Here is a 9,279-nt window from a genome sequence, read left to right on the forward strand (position 1 = left end):
AGTCTTTTGCGACTCCCTCCCTCCGCTCAGTCTCGTCCTCTGCCTGGGACGAGTGCTGAGAACTAAAGAGGCAGCTCGGCTCAGTTCCGCAGCGTTCTGACGGGCTGACATGGGTTGCGAGCGGCGGGCCTCGCAGGTAAAGGGAAGTGGATTTTTCAGCACCTTGGAGAGCTCTTGAGACGGCTGCAGCGAGGACTGCGTTGATGAAAGAGATGAGTGATGGTTGTGTTGAAGACATGGCACCGTATTTTATATTGGTAGAGGCACAGTAGAGAAATACGATAGTAAAAAATCACGTCTGTGTTGTTCACTCGGTTTAGATGGCTTGAATCTATGGGAAGTCATTTTTTATTTCTTTCAAAAGAACTTTTCCTGCATCAGGAACTCAACACAGCTACCAAATGTCCCATGTTTAATGTGCCGTCATGATTTTGAAGATTAACCATGTTGTGCAACCTGCCCATGTTGGCGTTTGTCTAATTTGGCCAAGTGACAGATCAATTTGCACCGAAATCCTTAGAGTTTGATTGGCTGCACTACCCTCTCCATAAACATAAAATAGGAATCTTATTTTGCTGTCCAAGTTTTGCATGATTATGTAGTTGTATTTAATAATTTGGATTACGTTTTGTTTTTCCCTGGTGTCAGTGAGACTATTTTAGTTGAGAAGCACAGGATAGTTCACCGAAAACTAAACTCGCCCTCATGTCACTCCCAACCTGTATGACTTACTTCTGCAGAACACAAAAGAAGATATTTTGAAGAATGTTGGTAACCAAATAAAATTGACCCCCACATCATCTCAAAATATCTTCTTTTATGTTCCACAGAAGAAAGTAAGCCATCAAGGTTTTGAGGGACCGTCACTGTCATAAAACTGAATCAGCAATTGGCAAATGCTAATGCAGATGTTTTGGATTCTAGCTGGGTCAGAGCTAAAAAAAGAGCAGGCCGAAACAAGACATGATTTAGTCACTGCATAGTAGCTCCTCAAAACAGGGAGTTCAACTTATTCCTGAAGAGGATGCATCTGTATGATTCTGAATCCAAAAGCGTTTTAATAATGAACATTTAGAGATGTTTTGTGGTATCGTGAGATTTAAGGATGCATTCATTTTTGGTTGATCCTTCCTGGGAGCTTTTCTGTGCTGTGGGGGAATTTTACAGAAGAAAAAATATGATTTCAAATGATGGAATATAATAGCTTTTTTATTTCTCCTATGAGCGTTGAAATGCTGTCTGTCATGGTATTTTGTTATTCAAAATTATTTTATTTGACTTTGTTTCCCCACCTAGACTTTTTTGTTTTTATAATGAATAACATCAATTAAATACATTTTTAAAGTTAAATACAACTATTCAGTATGCGAGAATCTCAATTCAAAAGTTTCTTTTTACTTTGTTTTAAGGCGTAGGATTAATGCTTTCACATCATCCGAAGAAGTTTAATTTTTGCGAGATGAAGTAGTCAGAAATGCGCTAACTAAAGAATCACCCACCTATTCCGAAAGAACATTTCAATGGCAAACTGATTCACACCACCCACTCCTAGCAGCAGGATCAAGAATCTACAGTGGGGTGTGAAACATCCGTCTAATTTAAAAGTAATTTCTCCCTTTATCTCTCTTTCAATTGTTTTTTCTGGCACCGTTCTTCTTTTACTGCTTATTTCACTATAGAAAAAAGTCTCTGTAAAGTCCTGATGCATTATGGGTAGATCTCGCCATAACGTTAAAGGCGCTGCTTTTGTTGAAACATAATTTCCACCTAAAATAGGGGATGCAATATATAACATGTGGGCTTCCCACAATGCTTTGAGGTCCCTGGAGCCCCGTAAAGAATTACCACTCACAAGATTCATTGTACTGGAATCGTAAATAACTCTGAAAACGCTCGAGCTGGATTTGTATGTTTGCCTGTGCTCAAACCTGACATCATCTGGAAGGCATTCCAAGCAAACCTGTCCCGTGTTGTTGCCTGCCGGATGAAGCCATTTTTTGGCACTTCTCTTCGTGTTGTGCATTGCCTTCTCTTTTAAGAATAAAAGATGGATCAGAGGACCAACTTCATGTAAGATTGAAGAGAAAAGAGAAAAAGATGAAAAGGGCTTTTATGTCTGTCTGTATATCTGTTGCTCTCACTGTTTCTTGGTTTCTTCTCCTCTCTCGGTTTCTCACTTTCTCTTTGCGTATGTTTCTGCCAGTCTCTCTCTCTCTCTACCTGTAGTAGTCGACTCTATCATTAGCAGGCAAAGGCAGCTTTCAACAGTGTGCTGGCTCTTTATTAATCTCTGCTGTCTCAGCTGTCAGTGATATGTCAAATCCCGGTTTAAGGAATAGAAAATTGCCCTCTGCAATAGATTTGCAGAAATTAAAGACACTCGAACTTTCTCTGCGATATGGATGAAATGACTCCTTCTCTAGTTGTTCCAAACCTGTATAAATGTCTTGTTTGGTTGAACACAGAGAAAGATATTTGGATGAATGCTTAAGCAAGCAGTTCTTGGACCCCATTGACTACAGAAGAAAAAATGACAATGATAGTCAAAAGTGCCCCAGAACTTTTTGCTGTCCAACATTTTTCAAAATGTCTTCTTTTGTGTGCAACAGAACAAAAAATATAGAGTAATTTTCCTACTATGGTTGTCAATGGGAACTGTTTGGTTATAAGCATTCTTCCAAATATCCTTCTTTGTGTTCATCAGAGCAAAGAAATGTATAAACGTGTTGAACAACTTGAAGGTGAGTAAATAATGACAGAATTTTACATTTTGGGTAAACTACCCTTTAAATATAGGGATGGGTGGAAAAGGTGGAAATGCATTCATGTAACACATTTGTTGATTTTTAACATTTAAACATGTTAGGCCCACATTGTTCAATTAACCTTGGTTTGTTTATCATTTATCAACAGCAATTACAAATGATGATCAATCTTTAAAATTGGATTTTGCATTGTCTATTTATTGTAATAATGTTTTGTCAGTATGTATAGCAAGCAACTCTGTTTCTTTGTAACAGACTCCTTCTGTCTTCTGCACGTTGTCATTAATGGAGGGGGAAATCGTTACTTTTGTACACAACTAGTGCTCCTGTAGCTCAACTGGTAGATTCCACTTCACCGCACACCAGATGTAACCAAAGCAGAGGACAAAACAAGTGCATTATTTTTTCAGAGCCGTGTCTAGCGTGAGACAGTGATGCGCGTTGACAGGGCCTGCTAATTGGAGTAAATTAATTTACCTCGGGCGCCATGTTCTCACAAAGTGCCGCGCTCGGTGTGAATAAGTGATGATCGGCAGGGCTCGTATAAGCCCCGAGTTTTTAAATCATTTAGCAGCGCGTTCTGCTAATTAGCACAGAGAAAGCCGGCTTTCAGCTACAATTAAGACGGGCCTCTGTCAGTCAGGGGACCGCAGTTGGGAAAAAGCACTGATTTATTCATCCTGCAAGCAGATGCCGAGTGCATCGGGGGTTTGGATGGAGGGACTCAGAGATGAAGAAAGCAGGGGAATCTGAGAGATGAAGGCAGAGAGAGGAGCCGAGTGTGTGTGTGGGTGTCAGTGGGTTGTGGAAGTTTTTTCCCCATAAGACGAGGCCCAAACAAAGCAATGAGACGAGAGCTGGTACGGTAGATCAAATCTTGCGGGTTGTTTTTAGACACTTCTTCGCTGAAATGTGTGTGTGACTTGGCCAGTCACCTGCGGGCCGAGTTCAGATGACAACACTCTTCCGCACTATATCACAGAGACAAGAGCGTGTTTCGGATCCAAAGGTACCGATCCAACACCTTACACACACACGCTCTCGACACTAACTCATCTCTTCTGAAAGGAGGAAATGCTCCATAGCTTAAACAAAATATCTCCGGGGACCCTAGAGCCAAATTTCTATTATTTTCAGCCATCACTCAACGCTCTACAGCGCTCATTCCTAGTTTGTTTTGGCTCTCAAACATTACTGGAACAGTCTGGCAAACCTTTTTAAGCAAATTTACAAGGTGCTCGACTTGTAATGAGAAAATGCTTTTCATTTTCAAAGCCAAATATTTGACAGTTTTTGTGGCTCAGGAAAGATGCCAACGCATCTATTCTGTACGTATCTGTTTTGTAAGGCTGTACAGCTCAACAAGGTAGATATGCTCTATGGGTTGGTTTCCCGGAGAGGGCACCAACCTTGATCGAAAACAACTTGCACTGATATGTCTTAAAATATATCTGTGTGATTGTTTTGTCTCAAGATGCACACCAGTAATGTTTTTTGGTCAAATATATTTTTATAAACAATTTAAAAATCCTAATTTCACTTTGGCCTAGTCCTGTTTAGCCTGATCCCTGTCTGGGAAACCGCCCCTCCCCTAAGTCACCCTCACATCTTTTTTTGTTCATCTGCTCGACGTACCTCTGTCTGTGTCCTCTATTTTACAAGTTCCCATCTGACCCCTCGGTCTGTTTTGCATCTTTCAATGCATCCCGTCGGGCTAATCTCGAACAGATACAAGCCATACATTTTAGTTCAGAGGATTAAGCCTACGGTAAAGCACAATGAATCAGTAAAAAGCTACAGTTCCTATTCCTCGGCCTCGCACGTGCGATCCGCAGCTTCATCCGTAACCCAGACAGCTTCAGTCTATAAACAAACCCTCATTTCAATTCCGACACCGAGATGTGACACTTGCGTGGTGAACGCTCACCCGGAGCTCCTTCAGCCCCGCCGATTTATTCAAGGTCAGGCCCGTGTGTTCGTTTGTCTTATCACATAATGGCTCGCAGGCTTCTGCAACTTGGAAATTTGTGTCTGGCTGTGAATAATTAATGTTGTTCGGATGAAACCCCTCTGGATTTCAGACCCTGCGATCATTTGCAGTTTTTTTCCCCTGGCTAAACTTTGTTGACCAGTATTTATTTATCAGGGATGTCTTGTTATAATTAGTCGATTCGCCATATTCGGCTTTCACTCGCTTTCTCACTGTCTCGCCAGTGCTGAAGTCTTTTACTTTGATCTGAAAGTCTTTGCAGGCTCATTGACTGTAATGAGATCTGGAGAATCCATAAAGACGGCTGGGATTTGACTGGGAGACGAAAAACACGGACCTGGGAATCAGCCGCATTTCACGGACGAAGCAAACAAAATACAAAAAAAGATCTCAGATGACTTGGCAACGCTTTGCATTACCCACCTCTTCGCCAGATCCGAACATTAATTTCCCCACAGTCTGGAATTCCTGTGTGGAGGGGTGGGGGGGGAAATCGCAGGAGTAAGAAAAGATTGGCATGGATGCTTCTAGATGTTTCTGTTTGTGGCCCAAAGGGGCCGTCCTGTGATGAGAGCCAAGGTTTCTATAATCTCAAGCGTTGACAAGCGTCCAGTCCATCAGAGTTAGTCAATCAGAGGCTCAGGGGTTTAATTCCTTTGCTCTAACCAGGCCAACTTTCACACGGTCATTGCCGATGTCCGATAATGCCGCTTTATTAGGTCAAGAAGGAGAGCGAGGGTTGAACTAATACTACTTCTGAACGTAGCCCAGAAGGTCCTGGCAACTTTTAGTTTAATGTATATAATATGGATTTATGTTGGATGTGTTTCTCTATCTAACCTAAAATGAACGTCTGGGCAGACAGATTTTCCTTTTAACTGTGTCAAAAGGAGTCAGAGATGATCTAAAAATACGCTCAGCGTTTGCCTGTAATGTCCAACTAAATTAGGGAGGAGCGGAGCTCAACAAAATTTGCATCCGACACCTCAAATGAGTCTGTGAGTTTTCATTCGATTACTCTTTCATAATCACGTTAGATTTTAAAAGTGATAGAGAATAACTCTTGACAACACACAATGGCGTATTGAATCCGGTTACTGAACAACATTATATCAAAAAATGTATTTATGTACTTATTTTATGATTTTATATTTAAAGCTTTGAAGCTTTCAGCTATTTAAAGTATCAGTTGGTGAGAATTGCACATGTAAATGAATGTTCTATATGACAACAAATCAGCATTTCTGTCTGACAATCTGTTAAAATATTTTTATACATTTAGATGTTTGATCTGATAGAGATGAATGTATTCCTCACACCTTTGACACCTTTAACTGTGTACTGACACACACACACACCTGTCTTTCAGTTCTGCCTGTGAAACCACCTGCGCTTACCACAAACAGGAGTAAACAGGGGCTCGAGGTTCAGCCTTGGACCGTAAGTGCATTATTTCAAACACCATCCACACAGCTTTATATTTCATGCTAGTCTATCCCATTTATTATTAATGTGCATGTAAATAATCTTTTGCCGACCTGAGGTCTCAGGCTCAATTATTACCACAGTGTTTTTTGCTTTGGATCTCTCTCAGGCCAGGACGCACTGCTCAGCTGGGACACCAGAGTCATATCAGCATAACTCACCATTTCACGCCCTTTGTCTTCTCGCTGACCTTGAAACTTTGAAATGTCTTGCCTCTGTTGCTCGTACTCGCCACTTTCTTTGGCTCTCTTTCACTTCTTTTGCCACGATTCATTCTTTTGGAGTGGTTCTTTTAAATGGTTCTTTTAAACTGATTCTCAGGTTTGTTAATGAGATTACATTTAACATGTAACTTATTCAAAACACAATGAAAACCAGACTGACTGCACACTTAAAATGCTGGGTTGTTTAACCCACGGGTGGGTCATAGATTGACATTTCTAGCTTAATTTAAACCTACAGTTTTTTTAGCCTACTATGGGTTACAACCAAGCATTTTAATGTGTATTTATTTATCGTATTTATTTTGAATAATCACAAAATGGGGCTGGCTGATAAACTTCATTAACAAACCAACCGAATGAACCGATTGGCTAAAATGGTTTCCTAGGGTTGTCCATTCCTTCCCGTAAAGCTGTTAAGCAATATCATCAGCCAGCTCTGAGGGAGAATTTTGCAACACGCACGCACGTATGCACACACATACACACCACTGCTGCTGCCATTAAGAGGCTACTTAATTAAAGAATGTGTGTAAAGGTTGTTAGAGGCGGACAGATGGGTCCTTGTTCTACAGACAGAAGCACCTTAATTTGTGCAGCTTGGCCCTTTGTTCCCGTGGAAACACAGCAATTGAACCCTGTGAGGTCCTGTGATTTGAAAAAAACCCTGCTGGTGTTATTTTGCTCTGCCATCAATGTTCTCTCATACACTTCTGTGGAATTTAATCAGCACTTTGGAGTGTGAGCTGAATATTCAGAATATAACACACGCAAAAGATTCGTTTAATGCTGAGAATAAGGTCCATGTGAGACAAATGTATTCCATGTAGAAGGTGAAATATAAAACTAATTTTACTTAAGCTTTGGCTTTACAGGTCACTTCCTTATATTAAACTGACTTTGAATCAAGTTGAAATTCATTCAACTATATTTGTTTTATGAAATGCATAGTCAGTTTAATATCATGTAAGTCTATGTGACTTGTAAAGCCAATTTGATTAAACTTTAAGACAACTTGAGGCTGCGCTTTGTTTATTATAATGACTTTGGTTTTTATAAAGTAAATAAAAACGTATATATATAAGGATTCAGTACTATTTATTCACACTAAAAAATATTGTGTTGACTCAGTAACAAAAATTAATGCAACAGTTTGCATCAATATTTTTGAGTTGCGACAACTTCTTAAAAAATTAAGTTCATCCAAACAACTACATTGGTTTAGACAGATTACGTTTTTCTTTAAGATAAAATGTATTTTTAAATAACACCAATTTAAATGTGGCAATTTAAATGGGGTTAGAGCATGGCGCTAGCAACGGCAAGATGATGGGTTTAATCCCAGGGATTGCACATACAAATGTATAGTATAATGCAATGCAAGTTGCTTTGGAAAAAAGTGCCTGCCCAATGCGTAAATGTAAACATTGTCGTAAACATATAAACACAGATTTTTTGTATAAAATTACACACAATATTAAGCTAAAGTAATTATCAACATTATTAAGTCAGCACAACTCATCAAAATATAGTTTCAAACTTAAAAGTTTTAACTACATCCAAAATTGTGTAACTTTTGACTTACACTAATGCATTAAACAAGTTGTGCCAACAGATGCCATGAATATTTTTTTGGAGTGTAGATGAAATAATTAAATGTAACGTTAAGCATTCCAGAAACGGCAAAATACACAATTTTAAAATATATGTACTTTTTAGCAAATCCTATGAATTTTGCAGTATTTGGGTAATAATGTGATTGAAAATTGTCTCGGACATTTTAAGCCAATTAGACAGAATATACTCTATCTGCAGCTGGGTGTGTGTAGAGGATTTGATGAATCCGTTATAATACACTAAACAATAAATCTAAGTGCTGTTGCAACTCAAATAATGCTTAAATTGTATATACATTGTTTCTTATGGGCAACACAACTGTACCACACTTTTTTAACAGCTGTGTTGCTTATTTTTAAGAATATGCTGCTGAAATCTTTCATTCATAAATATAGTGCAGAAGAGGATGTATGTTTAGTCAAAGCTGGATGTGTTTATTTCTACTAGACTGGTGGCTAATGGCTGTGTCCACAGCGGGTCACTAATCTACACACACACACATACGCACGCACGCACGCACGCACGCACACACACACACACACACACACACACAACCCTCTGTTTCTTCTCCAGTCCATCATTAATGTCCAAATCATGCCATGCCATGAATGGCTTGTTCACTTATAATTAGCCCCGGGTCATTGTTTTTGATATCATGAGGAAATGGGAGGGTGTATAGAAGAGACGGTGAGAGTGCAAGAGCGAGATGGTTTAATTTGCATAGCTGTGTATATTGAAATATAGCCATTTATTACAAGTGCAGGCCAGACAGTCACTAGCATTGTTCAGAAATAATTAGCCTGATTCTCCATCACACACACGCATTGAGAGGGTGGTGTGTGTGTCTGTTTTCATTATATTTCCCCGAAGCCCTTGAATGTCTGAACTTGTGCCCCGCAATGTGTTTTCTTTCTCTAGAGTCAAGCGTGTTCGCGAGATATAAGGATTTCAGTTGCCACACTGGACCAAACATTCTGTAATGGAGCTCGGCAGCTCGGTGGGATGAAAATTAATCGAGTTGCCTGCAGAACTGCCAATTCAAATAATCAATATTAGGAAATAACCTTAAAATACAGCTTTCAAATCACTCAAATCTCAACACCCGCTGTGTGTAATGATCAGTGCAATCGGAAAAATAACTTGAAAGCCTTGGAAATTGTAACGTCGGCAAAACAAATCAGTAAATCAATTTTGCAGAAGC

This window comes from Barbatula barbatula, assembly GCF_947034865.1.
Source record: "Barbatula barbatula genome assembly, chromosome: 18".
In the NCBI taxonomy this organism is placed as follows: Eukaryota; Metazoa; Chordata; class Actinopteri; order Cypriniformes; family Nemacheilidae; genus Barbatula; species Barbatula barbatula.